This window comes from Notamacropus eugenii, chromosome 2 (assembly GCF_028372415.1).
Source record: "Notamacropus eugenii isolate mMacEug1 chromosome 2, mMacEug1.pri_v2, whole genome shotgun sequence".
In the NCBI taxonomy this organism is placed as follows: domain Eukaryota; kingdom Metazoa; phylum Chordata; class Mammalia; order Diprotodontia; family Macropodidae; genus Notamacropus; species Notamacropus eugenii.
The window spans coordinates 372,796,494-372,820,809 of record NC_092873.1 but is presented as its reverse complement, the minus strand read 5'-3'; positions in this window follow the sequence as shown (position 1 = coordinate 372,820,809).

Below are 24,316 nucleotides of genomic sequence, written 5' to 3'. Positions count from 1 at the left end.
AGAGAAAGGAAAAACTAATGAGGGCTAGGGTAGTTAAAACTTCTTGGAAAAGATGGAATTCGAACTGGACTTTAAGGTGGTTAAGACTTGAATGTATAGAGTAGGTATGGGAGACTATCCCAGGTAGTTCAGAAAGCAATACATGACCTATATAAACAAAATTAATCCTTCCAAAATGAAAAGTGAAAACTATTGATTGGGGGAAAAACTTCTGCATCCAACATCCCTAAGAAAAAGTCTGATTTCCAAGACATTTAGGACATTAATATAAATTTGGAAAGCCAAGAATCATTCCTCAATAAGTGGTCAAAGGATATGAACAATCTTCAAAAGCAGAAATACAAACTATTAGCAACCATATAAAATGTTCTAAATCACTAATAATAAGAGAAAATTAAAACAACTCTGATGCTTCATTGTATACAGTCAAAATTGGATCACGTAAGAGAAATAATCAGTGTTAGAGACCTTATCAGAAGAAAAATACACTATTGGTAAAGCTGTGAACTGATCTAACCATTCTGAAGAACAATTTGGAATTGTGCTTAAAAGGTAACTAAAATGTTCATATCCTTTGATCTAGATATCCCACTGCTAGAAAAATATCCCAAGGGAGTACAGATATAAGGAAAGGTCCCATTCATACCAAGATATTCACAGAAGGACTTTCTGAGGTAGCAAAGAATGAAAAATTAAGTGGACGCTCATCATTTGGTGAAGGAGGCTAAAAAAATTGTGGCATATGAATGTAATGGAATATTACTATGTCATGAAAATGATAAATACGAGAAACTCAGAGAAACATTGGAGCACCTAAATGAACTAATGAAGAGTGAAGTAGGCTAAACCATCAAAACAATATGCACAATATCTGTAAGAATGAAACCTGTAAATGAAAAGAACAATACAACAAAACAGAATACTATGTGATTATAACGACTGCCTTTGGACCAGAGAGACTATGAAGAAATGCATCCCCCACCCCCCTTCATTGGAGAACTAGAGGCCATGGGATGGAATGTTGTCTGTGTCATCAGGACAAGATTGATGTATTGATTGATTCTGTTTAACTGGTTTTTTTTCTTTGTTATAAGAGAAAACTCCCCCTGGAAAGGGGCAAGGGTATATTTAGAAATGACTATGATGGCAAAACAAAAGACATCAATGAAACTTTTTTTAAAAAAAATTTTTAAAAAATCATGTAGCTGACTTGCAGGTGGAGTGAGAATCTCATCACCTAAACTATGACTCTAGGAACTTGTAGAATGTTTCTCTTGATGCAAAAGCCTGATAAACAACTTCAAAAGCATCTGAGCTTCCTGTCAAAGATGATGCAAACAAGTCTAAACAGTTATAGAATATATGTATGGTCTTAATATTGAACTAGCTTTCTATTGTTTCCTTCAGTTTTTATCATTTTTCAGCTTGTTTTTTTTTAAATCAGGAAATGAAAAGTTAATGAGGAAATCCATATTTCTTGGAACAAACCCTATTCCGTACACTCACTGGCAGATTTACTACTGTAAATTGTACCAGTATGTAGCAATTCTAATATATTTTAGAATGTCTTTGTTTGCATGACTGCGACATTCATTGACCTACAAATCTTTTTTTCCACTTGGCCTTTCCCCTGGAAGACAATGAGTCAGTAAAGAATCTACACATATAAAGATGCTACACACCTGACTTGGATTATTACATACTCCAGGTCATGTGGTCAAGTTATTTGCAAGACTGTTTCAGGCTAATGAACACCCTCTGAATAGCCCATTGCTATAACAACTAAAATGGCAAAGATTAAAAAAGAGAAAGGACAGAGGAATTGTTGTATTCATTGATTTTTAACTAGATTATAAACAGACTAATTACATCAAAAATTATTGATTTTAAATTTTTATATTTGATTTTCAACTAAGCAGACAAGAGCTCCAGAGACCTGGAGTTTGAGTCCAGACTTTGCTAACCTTAGGAGAGTCATCTCTCTAGGACTATGTTTTTCTCCTCTTTGAAATGAAGGAATTGAAAAAAATGATCTAAGGTCTTTGCTAATTTTAACACTATGGAAAATCAAAGTATTTTTTGGTAAATGGACAACAGGTTCCAAAATTTAAACAAATTGTAATTTATCTGTGAGGCACCACCAAAAGATCACAAAATGTGAAGATCACTCCATTCATAACCTGGAAGGAAGGATGTAGCAAAAATAAATTCAGTATTTTGTACTCAGTGAATATGATTTTTTCCATCCCCAAACATCAAGGATCAGCATGCTAGTAGCTTGTGTGTATGTGTGTGCTAGCATTTCTGGTTTATTTCACCATCTTCCATGAGAGCTGTAAGTTTCACTTCCTGTGTCTTCTAGACTGAAAGTACATCCTCTTGCTGGGAAGGTATGGACAACAGAAAGATGCGTGCTGGGAGTGGGTAGGCTGTGACACTAATGCCAACCAAGAATTACAAAAGAGAGACAGTATAAAGAATGTCATCAGAAAGAAATATATGGCCGGAAAAGAATGCAGCCTGCTCATACGATGAGAGCAAGTAAAAACTAATGGATAGCACCATACTTCACTGGTATCTAAGCATCAGGGGAACATGAATGGTACAATGTTGAGAACTAAATGTAGGCCTTTAGAGAAAATATAGACACAAGAGGCAACTGTGACCATAGTAGGGATTTAGGTAGATAGGAATTCAAGACCTTTCGATACATACTGGCTGTGTGATCCTGGGCAACTCATACAACCTCTTAGGGCCCCGGGAAACTTCCTTAAGGCTATAAACTTTCCAACAGGTGCCTACCAGTCTGCATTGGGAGAGAACATTTCTGTTCTGGAAATTCCCTATTCAAATGAAATCACAGATTTGACAATAAATAAATAGATATATTAAAAAATGAATGAATAGATTGATGAGTGGATGAATAAAATAAGTTTAAAAAAAGGTAGACAGATAATAAAGAGAGACAGAGACAAATGGATAAATAAATTAAAAGATAATAAATAAAAATAAATAGATGAACAGATATACAGACAGATAGATAGATGTTACATGGATAGGTGAGTGAGAGTCATAAAGAATGAAAGGGCCTGGATGGGTTGTGATTTGAATTAGTGGAAGAAAGGAGTATTCATGTCAAAGAGATCACAGATCCATGGAAGTATCAAAATATTTGTTTCTGAGTAATATTTAACTTTTCTGGCTGTTTTTATTTCCTTCATCCTTCTCTGAAACCTGTCCATCCCTCTTTCACTTCCCTAGAGATAGTCTGTTTCCCACCTGACCTCTTAATAGACTACTGTCTATTGCCAACCCTGAAGAATCTGTAATAAGCACTGTGTCACTGTCTCCATTTCCCAGTCAGTCCTGTTGGCAGCAACTAAAAGAAAGGAGTCAACCAGCATCTACTTCCCATGCACCTAGCATAGTAAAGAAAGCACAGGTCTTAGAGTCGGGAGATATGGGTGAGAGTCCTGAGTCCACAACTGACTAGCTTTGTGACCTTGCACAAGTCATTTATTCCATGTTTCTGTTTCTTCATCTATAAAATAGTGATAATAATACTTTCCTGGAGCTGTTGTGAGAATCAACCAAGATAAAGAGTTTTGATAACTGCAAAGTACTGTGCATATATGTCTATCTTTACTTCTCCTATTCTCTCACCTGCCAGCAACAAGGTTGGAGATGGATTTACTTGCTGTCTTGGGTAATGTCCTAAGGCAGTAAGTGTCCAAGGTAGTGGATTTAATAGTTTCAAGCCTGTTTCCCGAAACAACACAGAAGTTCAAGGGAGGAGGACAAAGGCATCTTTCTTTTAGACCTCCTGTGGTTACAGGCAGGTTTCATGGGACTTTAAGAGACTTTTGCATCCTTGATTATGAACAAATGATGTCCTGATATGTCCTATCAGGGTATGTCTAAAACAGATGGACTGGAGGAGAAAAAAAATAGATATATGCACAGGTGAAATACAATAAAATGCAATTATTAAATACAATTTCTTACTTGTCAAGATCCAAACATAATTTTTGATATGCTAACACCTACAGAATCCAATTCAATTTAATTAAACAATCAAAGACAAAAAAAATAAGATACAGAAGCAGTTCCTGCTCTCAAGAAGCTAACATTCTACCAAGAGGGAACAATTTGTAAGCAAATAACTAGATTATAAAATATCTGTGAAGTAATTTTGGGTGTTGGATGAAGAGTACGAAGAACTGGGAGGTGGGGTGTAGTAGGAGTAATGCTGCCTTACAGTCAGGAGTGTATTGGTAAATGTTTAATATTGGCTCTTCAGGAGGAAAAACACATGCTTTTAAGTTGAATCTACATTACTGGTATTTTCTCCACTACTTTCTTAAGTATAGATAATCAACAAAACAATACATCAAGCCCTGATTTTTTGCTTTGCTGATTTCTTAAATGCCAATGCTCACACTAAAATTTTAACGCTTGGCTCTGGTTAAGAGCAGGCTCCACCACCCCACTTATATACATCAGACTTGTTTTCCTTAAAAGGTCCTCAAACTACTTTAGATTTACTTCTTCAAAGGACTTAACTTAGTCTCAGACCATTGATTTGGCTTCCTAGGGGACTAATAGACATCCCCAAAAGAGGAAAGAATAGTTCCTCCTTCAGTAGATCAGCAGCTAACACATAGTCAGAGAAACTATACCTAAGTGAAATCTATGCTGTGTCTTTGCCAAGTATCCTTTCCCTGTTTTGGTTAAGTAAGCTTCCTTTTATTAACTATTAGAGGGTCTATGAGTATTCATATCCTTGCAATCTGGAACTTAAAGCACCACACCAGCTTGAGTCAGGTTGGGCCTACACCAGGCCTTGGGTAGGAGGTGGCACTTGAACTGAGTCTTGAGTGAATCAAGGGATTTCAAAGAGCCATCGGTGAGGTGAGACAACATTCCAGACATGGGGGATAGCTTGTGCAGAGGCAATCATCAATTAGAAATGACAAAATGATGTTATTTTATTTGAATTTTTCTGATGATGATTTTGGGGTGTTTTTTTTTTCACTAATCCAATTACTGTCTTGGTTGCCTTGGGTTGGGCAGTAGTAGGTGTTTAATAAATGCTTGTTAGATTGGATTAGATATGTGAATTATGCTCCACAGTAGTAGAAAAAGCTTTTTCCCCCTAGTCTTTATGAGGACTGAACAAATAACCAAGACTTCATTATAATTATTACTATTCTTTATGCAACTGAATCAAATCACCTAGACAAATAATAATTCACCTTCTATAGTATGAGATTTCCAAAACCTTCTCCTCACAACAACACTCTTGAACTGTAAATGTTATTATTCTCATTTTACTAATGAAGAAATGGAGTCTCAAAGAGGTGAAGTGACTTGCATGAGGTCACAGACTTTGCATGAGTCAGAACTGGGATTTGAACCCAGATCTACTGACAAGAGGTCTTTCAACTTTACCACACAGCCTCTCCAAAAAAGGCTATAATGAATGGAGAATACAACCTTTCCTCACATTCTTCCTTAACCTGTGTGTCTAAACCATGCCCTTTTTTTCTTTGGAATTATTATTTGACTGACCCTGGGGTGATGATACCAATAATGATGGTGAATTAGAAAGAAAGAGAGTGGTAACACAGTTTATCATTCTCCCCCCACCCTCCACCAGGAGTTTGACTTTGGATGATCACCAATTTTATCTCCTTAGGATTCTGGCAGAAAGCCTGTTGAGAGATCAGAAGAGGGATAAAAATATATGTAGGCATATAAGTCTAGTAGTACCACTTTGCTTTGTCCTTGGAAGACCAAGACTCTTGGAATGGAAAGCCAACACAATCTCCTTAACTTTCAAGCCTGGAGGCCATTAGCTATTACTATTATTGGTGGCCCAAGACTGTCTGCCAGTGGTGAAAACAAGTGAAGGAATTTTCAAGCATATAGACTAAGTATCTGAAAATCTACACCTGGAAACCCAGACCATGGAACTGCAGTGTAATGCAGGTGGGCCTGGAGTGGCAGGAACTAACATTGACCAAAAGCCCCATTGGTTGGCAATACAGAAGAAAAAATATTTTCCATTTGTATATTTCTGAATCCTTTAGCTGAGGTCTTAGATACACTTCCCTTCTCCCTCATTACAGTTCAGAAATCCCCCCATAGCAGATGAGGAATGCAGTAATTTGGAGGAGTTTGGGAGACAACTGGTTAGAGGCATCTGCATAGAAACACAACATTTTTTTCTTTCATTTTCACTGTATCTAATAAAGTATGTGGCTACATATGTTGATTGCCTATGTCCTTTGAACATGTGGTAGGAAGGGAAGGGAATGTTGTTCAACAAGAAGGAGAGGTTCTAGGTATGAGGCAGGAGTGGAACTATGCATAAGTTTCCATTTTTTTTTAAAATTTAGGGGAAATATTGCATATTATTCCCTAGTTTAAGTTCAGAACTGAGACAGTGTGGGTTTTTAACTTCCCAAACACTCAGAGCTGTGGAGTGCAGTGGTGTGAGAAGCTATCCTTGCACTAGTTCTCAAAGAAATTGATTGGTACTGGGCTGGTGGCTTGAGTAAAGTTCCACCTAATGCACAAATTAGTTACTATATTCCGTTGCTGGATAATTAATATAGTGTCATTCTGCCTTTCTATAAGATTGAGAAAAAAATGCAGGACAATTTGAACTATTTATACCGCAAAGTTTACAAGAAATATACCGAGTATTGCAGAATACACACAAAATTTCACACACAACTTTTAAACAAATGTCACAGTTACAGTCAACAAAGCTACATACATTATGCAGCTTACACAAAATAGATATTCACACATATAAATACGCAAATACAAAATTTGAAGGATTAGCATACACCAGTAGTTTTCTACCTTTTCTAGAACAATAATAATTTTAAAAAATAATTGGCATATACATAGTGCTTTAAGTTTGCAAAGCACTTTCACATAAATTATCTGACTTGAGTCCCGTGAAGTATTCATCACATTTTATAGATGAAGAAACAGAGACTCAGAATTCAATAATTCATTTTTAAAAGTGAATGTTGAAAACTAAAAATAAATAAATAAAATTTAAAAACTAAAGTCAATTAGCATTCAAGTAAACAATAATTCCTTAAGTTCTTACTATGTGTTTGTCACTATGCGAAGCATCTGAGATATGAAGAAAGGAAAAGACAGTCCCTGCCTTTAGGAGCTTACTTTCTCATGGAGGAAACAGTTTGTAAATAACTAGGCATGGGGAAGGAGCCAAGATGGTGGAGTAGAAAGACACATATGCTAGCTCCGAACCCACAGCCCAAAAAATACCTGTAAAGAAGAACTCCCAACAAATTCTGGAGCAGCAGAAGCCACAGAACAACAGAGCGGAGGAGATTTCTGTTCCAGAGAGACCTGAAAACCTGACGCAAAAGGTCCATTGCACACCGGACCTGGAGCGGAGCCCAGCCCTGCCTTGGCTGCACAGCACCGAGAGGAGCAGATCCGAGCAGGCTTCAGGGACAGAATCGCCAGCGGCCGCGCAGGCCCCTCCACCCACAGGTGACAAGGGTCGGTGAGAGGGTCTCTTTGGCTGGTTGAGAGGGGAGTGGGGTGTCCCCTTAACTCAGGCCCCCTCAGGAGGCAGCAGCAGGGGCAGCAGCGAACAAGGGATCCCCAAGCAGGCAGGAGCCAGGATTCATTGTTGAAGGTCTCCACATAAACCCCCTGAGGGAACTGAGCCCTTTGTGGAGGCCCTGCCGCCACCTGAGCACCTGAACTTAATCTCACACTGAATAGCAGCCCCACCCCCACCCAAAGCCCTGAGGCTGGGAAGCAGCATTTGAATCTCAAACCCCAAGCAATGGCTGGGAGGACCTGGAGGCCAAGTGGGTGTGAAGAGGACACTCAGAAGTCAAGTCACTGGCTGTGAACATGCGCAGAAAAGGGAAAAAAAATAAGACTATAGAAGGTTACTTTTTTATTGAACAGATAATTCCTCCCTTCCTTTCAGATGAGGAAGAACAATGCTTACCATCAGGGAAAGACATAAACGTCAAGGCTTCTGTATCCCACACATCCAAAATAAATATACCATGGGCTCAGGCTATGGAAGAGCTCAAAAAGGATTTTGAAAATCAAGTAAGAGAGGTGGAGGAAAAACTGGGAAGAGAAATGAGAGAGATGCAAGAAAAGCATGAAAAGCAGGTCAACACCTTGCTAAAGGAGACCCAAAAAAATGCTGAAGAAAATAACACCTTTAAAAATAGGCTAATTCAATTGGCAAAAGGGGTTCAAAAAGCCAATGAGGAGAAGAATGCTTTCAAAAGCAGAATTAGCCAAATGGAAAAGGAGGTTCAAAAGCTCACTGAAGAAAATGGTTCTTTAAAAATTAGAATGGAACAGATGGAGGCCAATGACTTTATGAGAAACCAAGAAATCACAAAACAAAACCAAAAGAATGAAAAAATGGAAGATGATGTGAAATATCTCATGGGAAAAACAACTGACCTGGAAAATAGATCCAGGAGAGACAATTTAAAAATTATGGGACTACCTGAAAGCCATGATCAAAAAAAGAGCCTAGACATCATCTTTCATGAAATTATCAAGGAAAACTGCCCTGGTATTCTAGAACCAGAGGGCAAAATAAATATTGAAAGAATCACCTCCTGAAAGAGATCCAAAAAGAGAAACTCCTAGGAACATTGTGGCCAAATTTCAGAGTTCCCTGGTCAAGAAAAAATATTGCAAGCAGCTAGAAAGAAACAATTCAAGTATTGTGGAAATACAATCAGGATAACACAAGATCTAGCAGCTTCTACATTAAGGGATCAAAGGGCTTGGAATATGATATTCCAGGAGTCAAAGGAACTAGGACTAAAACCAAGAATCACCTACCCAGCAAAACTGAGTATAATATTTAAGGGGAAAAAATGATCTTTCAATGAAATAGAAGACTTTCAAGCATTCTTGATAAAAAGACCAGAGCTGAAAAGAAAATTTGACTTTCAAACACAAGAATGAAGAGAAGCATGAAAAGGTAAACAGCAAAGAGAAGTCATAAGGGACTTCCTAAAGTTGAACTGTTTACATTCCTACATGGAAAGAAAATATTTGTAACTCTTGAAACTTTTCAGTATCTGGGTAGTGGGTGGGATTACACACACACACACACACACACACACACACACAGAACACAGAGTGAATTGAAGAGGATGGGATCATATCTTAAAAAAATGAAATCAAGCAGTGAGAGAGAAATATATTGGGAGGAGAAAGGGAGAAATGGAATGGGGCAAATTGTCTCTCATAAAAGAGGTAAGCAAAAGACTTTTCAGTGGAGGGAAAAAGAGGGAAGGTGAGAGAAAAACATGAAGCTTAGTCTCATCACATTCAACTAAAGGAAGGAATAAAATGCACACTCATTTTGGTATGAAAACCTATCTTACAATACAGGAAAGTGGGAGAGAAGGGGATAAGCTGGGTGGGGGGAGGATGGAAGGGAGGGCAATGGGAGGAGGGAGCAATTTGAAGTCAACGCTCTTGGGGAGGGACAGGATCAAAAGAGAGAATAGAAGCAATGGGGGGGCAGGATAGGATGGAGGGAAATATAGTTAGTTTTACACAACATGACTATTCTGGAAGTCATTTGCAAAACTACACAGATATGGCCTATATTGAATTGCTTGCCTTCCAAAGGGAATGGGTGGGGAGGGAGGGATGAAGAGAAGTTGGAACTCAAAGTTTTAGGAACAACTGTCGAGTACTGTTCTTGCTACTAGGAAATAAGAAATACAAGTAAAGGGGTATAGAAAGTTATCTGGCCCTACAGGACAAAAGAGAAGATGGGGACAAGGGAAGGGAAGGATGGTAGAAGAGAGGGCAGATTGGTGATAGGGGCAATTAGAATGCTCGGTGTTTTGGGGTGGGGGGAGGGGAGAAATGGGGAGAAAATTTGGAACCCAAAATTTTGTGAAAATGAATGTTAAAAGTTAAATAAATAAATTAAAAATAAATAAATAATAACTAGGCATGGATATAGATATAGACATACATGTTTATATATATATACATTTTATATACTTTACATAAATATATTAATATATTGGTATACATGTATATGTAATGTATATTAGTACAGTACTACTATTACTAATGTATATGTGTGTATATCCATACACACATATATATTTAGATGGATATAGGAAAAGATTATAGGTAGAAGGTAACCAGCAGCTAGAGGGACCAGAAAGAGCTTCTGATGCAGACATAAGTATTTGAGCTGAGTCTTAAGGTCAAGGAAACCAAGATGCATGGGTAAGGAGCAGAGACTTCCAGGGTTGGGGAACAACCAGTAAAAAAAGCACAGAGACAGAACATGAGTGTTGGGTTTGAAGAGACTGATGAGGCTGCATCTTAGAGTGTGTGGAGGGTAGTTAGGATAAGAATACTGGAGAGGTAAGAAGAGTCCAGAGAGTTAAATAGCACATTGGATAGAGTGCCCTCATCTTTCAGAGTTCATATCTGACCTCTAACATTTACCAGCTGTGTGGCCCTGGGCAAGTCACTTAACCCTATTTGCCTCAGTTTCCTCAGATGTAAAATGAACTAGAGAAAGAAGTGCCAAACTATGCCAATTTTTCTGCCAAGAAAACCTCCAAATAGGGTCCCAAAGAGTTGGACACAATTGAAAAACAACTGAATAACCAAAGGAAGAGTCCAGGTTATGAAAAGAACTTAATGCTCAGCAGAGGATTTCATATTTGATTCCAGAAGCAACAGGGGATGACTAGAGTTCCTTGAAGGAAGAAGGGTTGATGTAATCACCTCTGCACTTAGAAAAATCACCTTAGCAGCCAAGTAAAGGATGGATTATAGTGGGGAGAGACTTGTTTAATTTTATTTATTTGATTTTTAATTTGTGGAATAAAATAAACATTCCCATAATATAGTATAATTTTTTTAAAAAGATGATTGCACAGGAAACTGCAAATCTTCTATGGACAACCTCCTTTTCCTTCTAAATATAAAGTTATCATGTAAATTTCTTCTTTTCTTTTTTTCCCTACCTCAAGCTCCTCACTCTAAAGATGGCTACCATTAGACACAAATTGTGTGTGTGTGTACACACACACACACACGCACACAAATATATACATACACATATATATCCATGTATGTATATCTTGTATGTGGATGGATAGAAGTAAAATCAAGAGGGACTAATTTAAGTGGTAATATAAAAATCAGTGCAAGATGTAATGAGAGCCTGAACCTAGATTGTGACTATATGAATGGAGAAAAAAGGACATATTCAAGAGATGTTGTGAAGGTAGAAATGATCAGAGTTGGCAACAGACTGGATACATGAGTAAGGAGTCCAGGGTGCCACCAAGGTTGATAAGTCTGGGTAATTGGGCTATAGGACTTAAATCTAAGACCTTTGGACTCCAATTCACCATTCTATGCACTTTGCCATGCTTCCTCTCCAAGTATGAAAACTCCAAAATGATAACAGTTGTGTTATTAGGACCCATCCTTTAATAAAATATGTGACAAGATAGGAACCTCTTACAACATCCCCCTGGGTCCACGACCCACAGGTTGGTTCCTACAATATCTCAGAGGTGGTCTAGCACTCCCCACAACCCTTTGGTTGCAGAAGAATGAGGCAATCCCTTCACTTACAGTGCACTGAGATGATGAACCAGATTCTTGGGGGGTTTTCTTCACTATTTTATTGAGAGAGTCTGGGCATTATATTATTTTATGTTACTAATTTTACAATTTACAGAGCTTCCTCCAATATATTTCTCTTATGTAGCTATCTTTAAAAGAGTGCCGGCAACACATGCAACTCTCTAGTGGCTAATTTTTGGTGTCATTTATGTCTTTTGCTTCGCCAATTTACTTGCAGATTTATGGTTCATTGACTTTCACAGTTTCAAAATTAATGCTAAATCAATACTTTGTATAAATTTATGATGATTTTGCTGTAAATTATTTTGCAATAGATTGTTTGACTGATGCAGTGTAAAACTGTGTTGTATATAAATGAAAACATTAACCAAGTTGAAGGCATAAAATCCACCAGCACCCTAATATAGCAGCTTTTGAGTGAGAAACTATGAAGCATTTTTATGCAGCATATGGGACAACTGTGCAGCATGGGGGTTTTAAACATTAATTCTACAGTTGTACTAAATCTAACATGTTGGCCTCTATCTAGTAGTGAGCCAGATTTAAAGCGGTAAATTTTCCTTGCTGCACTGAATGCTGAAACATCTAAAATGGCTGAGCTTAAGGAGGCCAAGCTTCATGAAATAAGCACAAGAAAACTTCACTGAGCTGTTTAACAAAGCGAGATCAAATAACTCCCTATATATAGAAAATATTTTAATTATCATGCATTCTAAAATGAGCTTTTCTTTCAAATTTGAGAATTTTTAAAGAATATATTGTTTTAGTGGTCTATTATTTTTAAAGAGCAGAATAGCAATCCAGACCAACATAATACCCCCAAAGTGCATGAAAATTCCAATCATCACAGCTTTTGTGCTTACTTTTCTCCCTTTAGAGGGATATTTCCATATTTATGTCTTTCCTTGGATGAATAATAAACTGTAAACTGTGGAGTTGGCTGACTTCAGGCTGAATGTACTAGAATATTTCCTCTGGTATTTCTGTACTTTGAAGGATCCATGATTTGACGGATGTGGGCACCCCCTCCACTGGTGCAATTCATTCAGTCCCTCTTTTCTCATCCTCTATAATTCTTACCCATATCTTTGCATAAATCTTCCATAGGTCTTTCAGTCTGGAAGCCTTCCTCTAGGATTGTTAAAACTTCATGGGCATATACTCTGTCCATCTGTTCTTGCTCATTTTTGCTGTGGGATCAGCCTACCTCCTTTTCTAGTTATATAAACACTTATTGATTTCTTTTATGTCATTTTCAGCATAGTTAAAATATCTAACAACAAGAAGACCCAAATTCTGGATTTTCTCCCAATATCTTGGTCTCTTTATTTAGCACTTAATATCATAGATCTAGAGATAGAAGAGAACTGAGAGTTCATCTAAACCAATGCTCCTCATTTTAGAAATGCTCAGGGAAAGTAAATGACTTGTCCAAGCTCATGTGGGTAGTAAGCAGAGATGGGATTTGAACCCAATCTTCTGACTCCTGATACCCTACTTTTTTTCATTTCTCATACCCTGCACTATCCCTCAGAACCACTAACAGCATTAATATCTTCCACCCAGACATGAAGGGTAGGGAGGTATTTTGTGCCTTCTGAATCTGACAAGCAAGTGAAAGAAAGTAATGGTTACATTTCGCATCCAGAGCCAGTATGAAATTGAGAGTCTGTAATCTTATGTTTCTTCTTATCTAGCAGAAGTATGCCAGGAAAAGTCTCTTGACTTTAATCAAAGTTCTGCATAAATTTAAAAAGAATTTGCTAGCAATGTCAAATGAGATAATATAGAATACTCATTTCTACCCTATGAGGTAAAGAAGGGACAGCTCTGTGCTGCATGTGGCATTTTCAAAGCAAGATGTAACTCCTGATTGCCTGAAAGAATACCAAGCACTATGGTATGTGCCTATGTAAAGGACCTCAATTCATTCTAGAAAACTTCAAGGGAGGATCTCGTGAGAAATTATCAAGAGAAATGAGGTACTCATTTCTAAAATATATACAGAATTGAGTCAAATGTACAAGAATACAAGTCATCACCCAATTGATAAATGGTCAAAGGATATGAACAGGCAGTTTTCAGAGGAAGAAATTAAAGATATCTATAGTCATATGAAAAAATGCTCTAAATCACTATTGATTAGAGAGATGCAAATCAAAACAAATCTGATATACCACATCACACCTATTAGATTGGTTAACATGACAAAACAGGATAATGTTGGAGAAGATATGAGAGAGTTGGAACACTAATTCATTGGTGGTGGAGCTGTGAGCTCATCCAACCATTCTGGAGAGCAATTTGGAACTATGCCCAAAGGGCTACAAAATGTGCATAACCTTTGATCCAGCAATACTGCTTCTAGGACTGCATCCCCAAGAGATCATAAAAATGAGAAAGACTCCCACATGTACAAAAATATTTATAGCAGCACTCTTTGTGGAGGCCAAAAACTGAAAATCAAGGGGATGCCCATCAATTGGGGAATGGCTGCACAAGTTGTGGTATATGAATGTAATGGAATATTATTGTGCTATAAGAAATGATGAACAGGAAGACTTCGGAGAGGCCTGGAAGGACTTACATGAACTGATGCTGAGTGAAAGGAGCAGAACCAGGAGAACACTGCACACAACAACAACCACAGTGTGCAAGAATTTTTCTGGTAGACTTAGAATTTCATTGTAATGCAAGGACTTAAAAAATTCCCAGTGGTCTTTTAAGGCAAAATGCCTTCCACATCCAGAGAAAGAGTTATGGAATTTGATTGCAGAATATAGCAGATCATTTTCTTTTGTATTACATTTTAGTTTGTTTTATGATTTCTCCCATTCATTTTAATTCTCCTATGCAACATGACTAAGGCAAAAATGTATTTAATAGGAATGTATGTGTAGAATCTATATAAAATTGTATGCCATCTCGGGGAGGGAAGGAGAGAAAAAGGGGGAAGGAGCAAAAAAATCTAAGTTATATGGAAGTGATTGTAGAACACTGAAAATAAATAAAATAATAATAAAAAATGAGAAATGAGGTACAAACTTAAATGATCTATTGGAGCCCCAAAACAACAGATGTATCTATTATGATCCATAGAGATCACTCTCTCTCTTAGTTTGAGTTAAGGTATTATATCTCACTCTCAGCTGAAGAGTTCTTTTATTTTTGTGTTTCTTTGGTCTCTTCTAATCTGTATAACTTCCCCAATTTCTGTTTAATATTTTGCTTGGGTAGATGGGTTTAATTGTTCTTCATTTTACATGATGATCTTTCGTGTAACCAATGCTTGGTGGAAGGAGCTAAGCTGTAGAGTATAACTTAAAGGATACCCTTCCTTCTTTACAGTGAAGTAGCTTTCCTGCTGAACTTCTTAGAATGACACCCTTAGATTAGAAATGCTTTAGGAGTGCCAGAAAAATATAATTCTCACCCAGTTTCCCTCTTGGTGATCAAAGAAGAGCTTGCCTGCCTTCTGTAATCCCAAATGCTGCTCACCTCTCCCTACATCTAGACTGCTGGTGATGTAGGTACAGCCCTTCTACTTTGTACAAAGGAGGAAAGGAAGTCCCCTTGGAGGAAGAATGGATAGATAAGATCTCAGATTCTATCTCTCCATGCCACCTGCAAGCCATGCACATGTATATTTATACAATATACATATATACCTTATATGTGGAAACTTTTAAGCATTATATAAATGCTAGCTATTAATAAGTTAGAAAATAATTGGACTTGGAAAATTTACTTTTTTAATGATAAGGTAAGTAATACCTATCTCTTGATATTTATCAGTAGTTACTTTTTTTCTTTCCAGAAAAGACAACTCCTTGAAAAATACCACTTGGTGAGATGAGAGTTTGTCTAAACCTAGCTCCTCAATTCACCTCAAAATGGCTAGAAATGCATCAAGTAAAGAAAACCCTCTAGTATGAGAAAAGAAAAAATTCCCATGGGGAAAAAAACTAACAGAAATTAAGGAAATGAGCAAATTTCCTAACACAATAAAGAAATACTAGAAGTCCTTACATGGAATAGGAAGGGAATGAGAGATATCTCTATTGGAGGGTGGAGTTTGGGAAATTCTGCCTCAAAAAAATGAACCATAGCTATGGAAGTCTGATTACCCTGAAAATAGAGTGAGAAAGTCAAGAACCATTGCTCTGAATTTATGTTGGGAAAAAGAGTGGGGCGAGGAAAATTAGGTAGTTCTATGCAATGTAAACTGAAGATTCTTAGGACTAATTTTTAAAGAAAGAAATATTATAGTAGCATGTAATGGAGGTAAAAAATTAACTTAGTAATAATCATAAATATCAACAGAATGAGCTTGCCCATAAAATGGAGGATGATCACAGAACGCATTGAAAAACAATAGAGGACAATTCTCTGTATACAAGAAATACTTAAAACATCAAGGTTGATGCAAAATTTAAATGAATTAGAAGTTGAATTTATTATGCCTCATATGAATAAAAAAATAAACAGAAGCAGCAATTGTGATTTCAGACAAGGCAACAGTAAAAATAGATAGATGCAGTTAAGAGAGACAAACAGGAAAGCTACATTAGGAAGTATTAAGCATATATATATATGCATATGCATATATGTATATGAACTAAATGACATAGTATTTAAGTACTTAAAGAAAAACTAACTGAATTTGAAGACTACCTTTTGAGGACTTCAATATGTCCTTTTCTGACTTAGACAAATTTAATAGAAAGATGAAAGTTTTTTGTTTGTTTTGTTTTGTTTTTTGTTACAAGAAAAAATTTAACTTTGGAATATGGTAGGGTTGAGGCAAATATATCTGGAAATGACACTTATACAAAAATAAGATATATCTGGAAATGACAGTGATACAAAAATAAAAAGCATCAATAAAATATATTTTAAAAAAGAAAGATACTCAGGAAAGAAATTAAGGATCTAAATGGAATGAGAGAAAATTAAGCTTGATAGACCTTTGGAAATTACTGAATGAGAACCTAAAGGAATATGCCTATTTTTCAACATTTATGGCATCTTTACAAAAACTTGATCATATGCTGACATAAAGAACTCATAAATGCAGAAATATTCAGCAAATTATTTACATACACAATGCAATAAAATGAAGATGTGACCAAAAAGACAGGTTTAAATGAAGACTTTAAGTAAAAACTTAAATTGGTCAAAGAAAAAATGATGCAAATAATATAACCCATGGCCCACGAGGTTCCCCTTCCCACAAGAGGAAACTGACAATTAAAAGAGAGGGGAATAGGCTTTTCTTATACTTCATGGTTCATTTTTTCTTCTCCCCAAAGTTCCAAGGAAAGTCTCTTAAGTATAGGTACAGTTCATGTCTAGAGTTTCTTCTAGAAAAGTAATCATTGTACAAACTATTAGATATAGGAGAGTTATTTATTTCCTCTACCTCAAAAGAAATGCTTAAGACACAAAAGACTCATAAGTGGTATTGACAAATACTTAAAACATGGGACATTTTGTGGTACTACTCACTATGCAGTGAATGAATTGAATTAAGTATTTCAGTGCTTAGCACAGTTCCTCTAGCATTTAGCACATAGTAAGCACTTAATGAATGTTTATTGACTGACTTTTACCTCTTAGCTGCTGTCTGAGCAACTTACAAGTCCTATTCTCTTTGAAAGCCAGAGCATGGCTTGGGCTTTAGCTCTTCAGCTATAGAATGCTCTCAATAATTTGTCCTGGCAGCAGCGATGCATCTGTCCCTCTGAAAATCGGTGTAGTTACTCTTTATATGTCTTGTATGTACCTAGTTATCTGTAATCTCCTTGTGAGAATATATGCTTCTTGAAGACAGGGACTGTCCTTACCTTTTTCTGTATATCATAGTGCCTGGCACATAGTAAGTCCTTGATAAATACTTCTGGACTGACAGACTGTATTTGTTTCCCCAGGGCCTAGCACAGTTCCTGGAACATAGTAGGTGCTTAATAATGCTAATGAGGGTTTGAATATTCACATTCCAACAAGTAAGCAACCTGGTTCTTTGACTCAAAAATCAGTGATCTGAAAGCAGATCGCTGCTGAACTAAAAAGTCCATTTTGCTTCATTGTTGAAACCATTATGATCTTCTGCATTGAAATAAGGAAAAATAAATGCCAAGGTTATAACCATATGATATAATGAATAAATATAAATCTTTTTCTTTCTTTTTCTCTCTTCCTTCTTTTGTTTCTCACTTCTCTTTTCTCCCTTCCCTCCTTCCTTTCTTCCTTCTTTGCTTACTTCCCTTCTTCATTTTTTGAGATGCACCATGATGAGCAGAAGAACATCAGCCTTGGAGTCAGAAAACCTAAACTCAAGTCCTGGCTTTAATATTTACTAGGGGTGTGACCCTGGACAAGCCACTCACCTCTCTGATTCTTATTTTCTTTGTGTAAAATGGGGTTAATGATAATAATTAGTTTTAAGTGTTACTACTATGGAATCATGAAATTAGAACTCAAGGGAATCTCCAAGGTCATCCGATCCAACCCCCACCTTTTATAGATGCAGAAACCGAGGCCTATGGGCATTGAGTGACTTGCCCAAGGTCATTAAGTAGTGAGTGGCAGAACCAGAGTTTGAACACAGGTCCTTTGACCCTAGATAAATTCTCTCTTTCCACTGTGCCACATTGCTATTCCAATGTCATCTGATTTTTTTCAAATTGACTGATGGACTTGACCCTGGATAGACAAAATCCAATGTCTCTTGGGAATATCGATGGCAATCAGTCTTTTCAGTTTAACAAATTGCTTCCCTAAGGGCCACAGAGTGTTGTAGAGCAATGCTCAGACCTGCTCAGTCTTTAGATTGTCAATCAAATGCTCATTCTCATGTGTTATGCACATCACCAACACCAGAGGGAGCTGAGGAGTAACAACAGCTTCCAGGGCCCCAGGTGTTATGACAGTTTTTACAAGTCAAACTTTCTGGCTCTGCCTCACAGGAGTGGTGGCCCAGATTCCTTCTTGTAGTATAGGGTTGGTTTATGTATGGCTGTATCCAACCAGAGCATGGTTCAACCCTTGTCCTACTTAAGCATTCCTGCTGCATTTCATTGGAGATTCTTTATAAAGGCATAATTAACTATCCACAGCTCTTTAATCATTAGAAGTGTATAAAAACCTAAATATACCAATGTACCCAGTGAGGTATTTTCTCCTAGTACATTTGATCTTCCTCAATGCAAGCCCAGCCCCCGTTTCCACAAGCAAGCCAGAAGAACTGAAGGACTCAGTTCCTCCTCTCAATTGTTCCCAGCTAACAGGATATCTGCCCTTGGATTTTCCACCCGGAGGGTCAGTGTCCAAAATGTAATTCTGCAACTCAGGGCTTTTAGGTTGCTCTGTCTTTCTCAGGGTTCAATATCCACTACCAGGCTAGTTCAAACCCTGATTTCCTCATCTGAATTTCCTCCAGTTTCCTTTCCTTGATCCTCTGGTTCTTATTCACTGCAGCAAAGGTGAGAAGAGATTTCACATACAGGGATAAGAAATACAGGAAAAAGTTAAAGATGTGGGCTTCTTAAAACAGGAGCTGTACTGAACGTGAAGTGGATTCTTAGGGAAATGGTCCACGTGAACTTATGCAAAATTCTCCCTCAGGACAAGACTGAAGGGACCTCATGCAAATCTGCAATTCGTCTGTTACCTGGGACACTGAGAAGTTAAGTGACTTGCCTAGTATCCCCTACCAGAATGTGTCAAAGGCAGGACTTGAACCCAGATCTAGTTAGATGTCTCTATCCTTTTTGCCACATAGCCTGTCATTCTGGACACTATGCCTTTCTGAATACAATCCAAGATTGCATCAGCTTTTTTGACTATTTTAGGTTCTTCTGACTGATGTTGGGCTTTCAATCCACTGAGACCCCAGATCTTTGTCAAGGGGAAAAACAACTTGCTATATACCCATCTTGTACTTAGAAAGTTATTTTCTGAAGTCAGATATAATTAAATTTCATCTTATTATATTCAGGCTAATAATGTTCTCAGTCTTTTGGGATCCTTATTTCTACCCAGGTATTAGCTGTGTTTCGGAGATTTTTTTTATATGCAAATTTGAGGCTATCTATACTTTTACTCAGCCAATGCGACAAAAAATGTTGACTAACACACGGTCACACACAGATCTCTGAGGCATCCAATGGAGACTCTTCTTTCCAAGTTAACTTTGACTCATTAATGACTCTGAGTCCGGTCATTTAATGAATTCACTGACTTGTGTTGTTATCTAGCCCCCAGCTCTACATCTTGTGCATGAGAGACTCTGTCAAAGGTTTTGCTAAAATCTAGGTGAATTCAGCATTCTCCTGGTTCCCAGCAGTAGTCTAATAACCCTGTCAACAAAAAAGGAAATGAGGTCAGTCTGTCATAACCTGTTCTTAATGAAGCCATTCTGTCTCTTTGTGATCACTACTTCCTTTTCTAGAGGTTCACTAACAATCCCTTTGATAATATGTTCCGGAATTTTGCCAGGAATTCAGGATAAACTCATTGGTTTCTAGTTTGCAGACTCCATTGTCTTAACATGACAACTTGATATTTATGAGAATGTGGAAGAGTTCTCACTTTCCCAAAAGAAGAGGTTGTTGTTTTTTTTAAATCTCATTAGGCAAGTTGTTTTCACCCCTCCCCCACCCCCCACTAGCATTGAACAGTGAAAGTAATTCAGTGGTCCTATTATTCTAATCTATTTTCACTTTTGTTTCTGATGAAGGGAGGGTTTAAAAGAGCCTGCCCTGGAATGGCACTTTTTCATGGATATAAAATATTGAAATAAGTAACTTCACAGAAAAAGGCCCAAAGTCTTTCATCCAAACCTCCTTAAGATAAAAACATTCAGTGAATAAAGCAGATCTTTGGGGGGAAATGACATTTTAGGAGACTAAATTCTACTTTAGAATTCATCTTTGAATAAAGATAGTTTTAAAAAAAAGTATTTGTCCAGAAATAGGCACTGATAACTCCAGCTAATAATGTAATGCAATATAATTCCCTAAAGTGATCATTGTGTAAATCTTAACTTTTCAAGATGAAGTATTGCTACAGCCCCTTAACTGGTCTTCCTGCTTCCAGTCTCTCCTCATCTTCTTCATAAGGCACAGGTAGGACCATACTGAGCACCTGGTAGAAACTTTCAGGGGTTCTCTATTGGCTCCAGGATAATATAGAAGCTCTAATGACCAGCAATATATAACCTACGTGAAGTTGCTTACCATCTTGGGGAGGGGAGGGAGGGAAAGAGGGAGAAAATTTGGAACTCAAAATTTTATAAAAAATGAATGTCAAAAATTGTCTTTACAAATGATGAACAGGATGCTCTCAGAAAAATCTGAAAAGATTTACATGGACTGATGCAAAGTGAAATAAGTAGAATCAGGAGAACATTGAAAACAGTAACAATATCACAACATGATTAACTATGAGTGGCTTAGCTATTCTAGGCAACAATAAAGACTTATACTATCCATACCCAGAGAGAGAACTGATAGAGTCTGAATATAGATGGAAGCATACTTTCTTTATTTTTCTTGGGGTTGGTATTTGTGGGAGGTTTTTTGGGTCTAGGTTTTCTTTTAAAATAGGACTATCATGGAAATGTATTTTGCACAACTACAAATGTATAACCTATATCAAATTGCTTACCTTCTCAGTGAGGTGGATGGGGAGAAAAGAAGAGAATTTGAAACTCAAAATTTTAAAAATGAATGTCAAAAATTGTTTTTACATGTAATTGGGGAAAAAATAAAATACTGGATACTTCCTAAAATTATCTTTACACATAATTGGAAAAAAATAAAATACAATTTTTAAAAAAGTCTACTTAGAAAAAAACTCAGTCTAGGATTTTTTTCATATAAAAGAATAGTTTGTATGTAATATTTCATAGACATCATAAATTCAGCTCACTGATTTTGCCCCTACCTAAAGTTTACCTTAGGAAAATCTCCAAATATAGTTTAGGGATAGCTCAGGTTTTGTTTTCCAGTAAAATACATTTCTCCTCCCTATCTTCATGTGACCCACAAGGAAACACATTCACTTCATAGTCTAGAGCACCTTTACTGCAAGAAATGGCTATTTTAAAAGACACTGTTTAAAAACTGTGGTTGGCAGCATGACATAATGGATGGAGAGCCAGTCTCAGAGTCAGGAAGATCTGGAATCAAGTTATGCCTCTAATACATCATGACTCTGGACAAGTCATTGGGAGTTCTCTAAACCAATGAAATCAGAGCTCCAGTACAAAAAATAAAATTCCAAATGACTATATGTCAACCCATCAGTGACTGGGTTCCCAACTTAGTTCTTTCCCAAGTAAACTCTAATTTATGGCAGTCAGGACTATTTTTCTACTACTTTTCATTTTAGCAACCCCTACAATCAGGCAAGCCTTCCTTAGGGAAACATTCTTTGTACCACACGAAAATGTCAGAGAGAAAGGGAAGAAATTATTTGACCAATATCCAATTCAGAATGTGGAGGAAAGATTAGGCATCGTAACAGTGGTTATGCCCTGACATGTACTCTCTCCTTATCTCTGCCTCCCAGGATTCTTCTGTGACCCTCTGGCTCATGGGAGGCCTCTTCTCAGAAAGAGCTACACCTCTGGGCTCACAGGAACCAGAATTCATCTTGGAATGACCCCAAAATAAGAGCTGTAGGTATTTTTTTCTCTTTCTCTGGCTTATTACCCCTATTTTGGAGTAATTCTAGAGACATCTCTAAGACAAAGATTAGGTATGATTCATGGTTAGGGTTGCCTCAAAATATGGGTAACAAGGTTCTTTCCAGAAAATTGGCATTATGTATTAGTGGGTAGCTGATTATTTCCTTCAGTTCAGAAAAAAATGCCTAAAACACAAAAGACTCTTGTGTTCATAAATAAATACATAAAATATAAAATATTCTGCCAGTTTATTATATTCCTCGTACTGCCACGGAAAGTGAAGACAACTTTGTGAGATGGCTGGACACATTCACCTCAAATCTGTATACCAAGGTCCAAGTCTCCTAACCAGTTGGAGTATGGTTCTCTTTAGTCCTTTGGCTGCAAGATGATCCTTTCTTCTCAAAGAAACTTTTCTTCCTCTAATCAACAGATGCCCACCTCTGAAACTCTGGAACTCTGAACCCATGAAGTTACCACTAAGGCTGGAAACATCCATTTCTCAAGACGACTGACCACTGGTCTGTGCTCAGAGAAGGAAACAGAAAGAAAGCAGAAGATAGCTAAGGACTCGGACTCATGGGTAAGGACATGTTCCTGACACCATGTGCTTATAGATGCCATTTCTGATGGATGGCAGACACGAGAGAAGTCCCTTCCTCCCCTCCCACTCCCCAACTTTGCTAGAAGTTCAAGAGAAAGGGAAGAGTCCTAGAAAGGGAAGTGCCCTAACAAGAAAGAGAAGGAGCAGAATCATTTCCACAGCCCTTATTGAGAGTTCATCATCTTAACTTGCTAGTCTACCCTCTAGATTGTTAGTGAAAAATCATTTTTGATAGAATCCCCCAGTTGTAGAGGACTAACAGAATTCAGCAGGAATTGCTACATCCTCCTCACCCCACACCCTTCCCCTGCAAAATGTATGTCTTACTGGGTCATTCCAAAAAAACACATGCCCTTCAGCAAGGAAGTAGACAGCATATCCAGTTTCCTGGGAGATGACCCTTTCTGAAAAAGGGTCCCAATCCTATAACCTCATCAAGTGTATTAGGAGGACTCAGTGGATCTGCTCTGCCTTTGATTAATGCCTCACATCCCCAAAAGCTACAACATCTTCCAAGTGTTGTGGTGTAAAAAAAAAGACACCTCTGAATTTTAAGTCAAAATCTGACTGATATGTACTACCTGTGTGATCGAGGACAAATCCCTTAACTTCTCTGGGCCTCAGTTTCCTTATATGAAAATTGAAGGAATTGGATTAGATGATTCCCTAAGATGTTCAGCTCTGAATCAAAGATATAGTCTTCTATGCACCTAGGTTTGCAAACCAGGAATTATCCTTGACTCTTCACTTTCTGTTACTCATCATATCCAATGAGTTGCTAAGTGTAAAAGTAAGCGCCCCAACATACACAGGAGAGCCTGCTGTACAGGTTCTTAGAGCTGCTTTTCTAAAAGGAAAGCAACTTTTGAGGGGTCAACAATCATTTTAATCAAGCACACATATCATTCACTTAGTTCAGGGGAAAAAAATCAGCACCCTGAACTTCAGAGAAAATACAGAGAAATAAAGATCAACAGACAGGGCTTCCAGTTGCGTGACCATAAGCAATAAATACACCACAGATCAACAGATAGATCCAACTGTCTGACCATTACATACATACATAGTTACCAGAGAGATAAGCCCAACGTCTGGGTTGTCAAAGGGGGAAGGAGTCCTGCCCAGAGTCTCCCCTGGCTAAACACTTCCAGTGAGTAAACCCCAAAGTAAAACCTCACCTTAGAGTATTTAAACATTTTTCAAAGCCCGAGGGTATCACAACCCTTGAGAACCAGTGCCTCATTAACAAAAGGTGTGGGCCTTCCTACAAATCTCCCCTAATCAAACTCCCCTTAATGGGTAGGTCCTTTAATGAATGGGGAAGATCTTTAATCTCA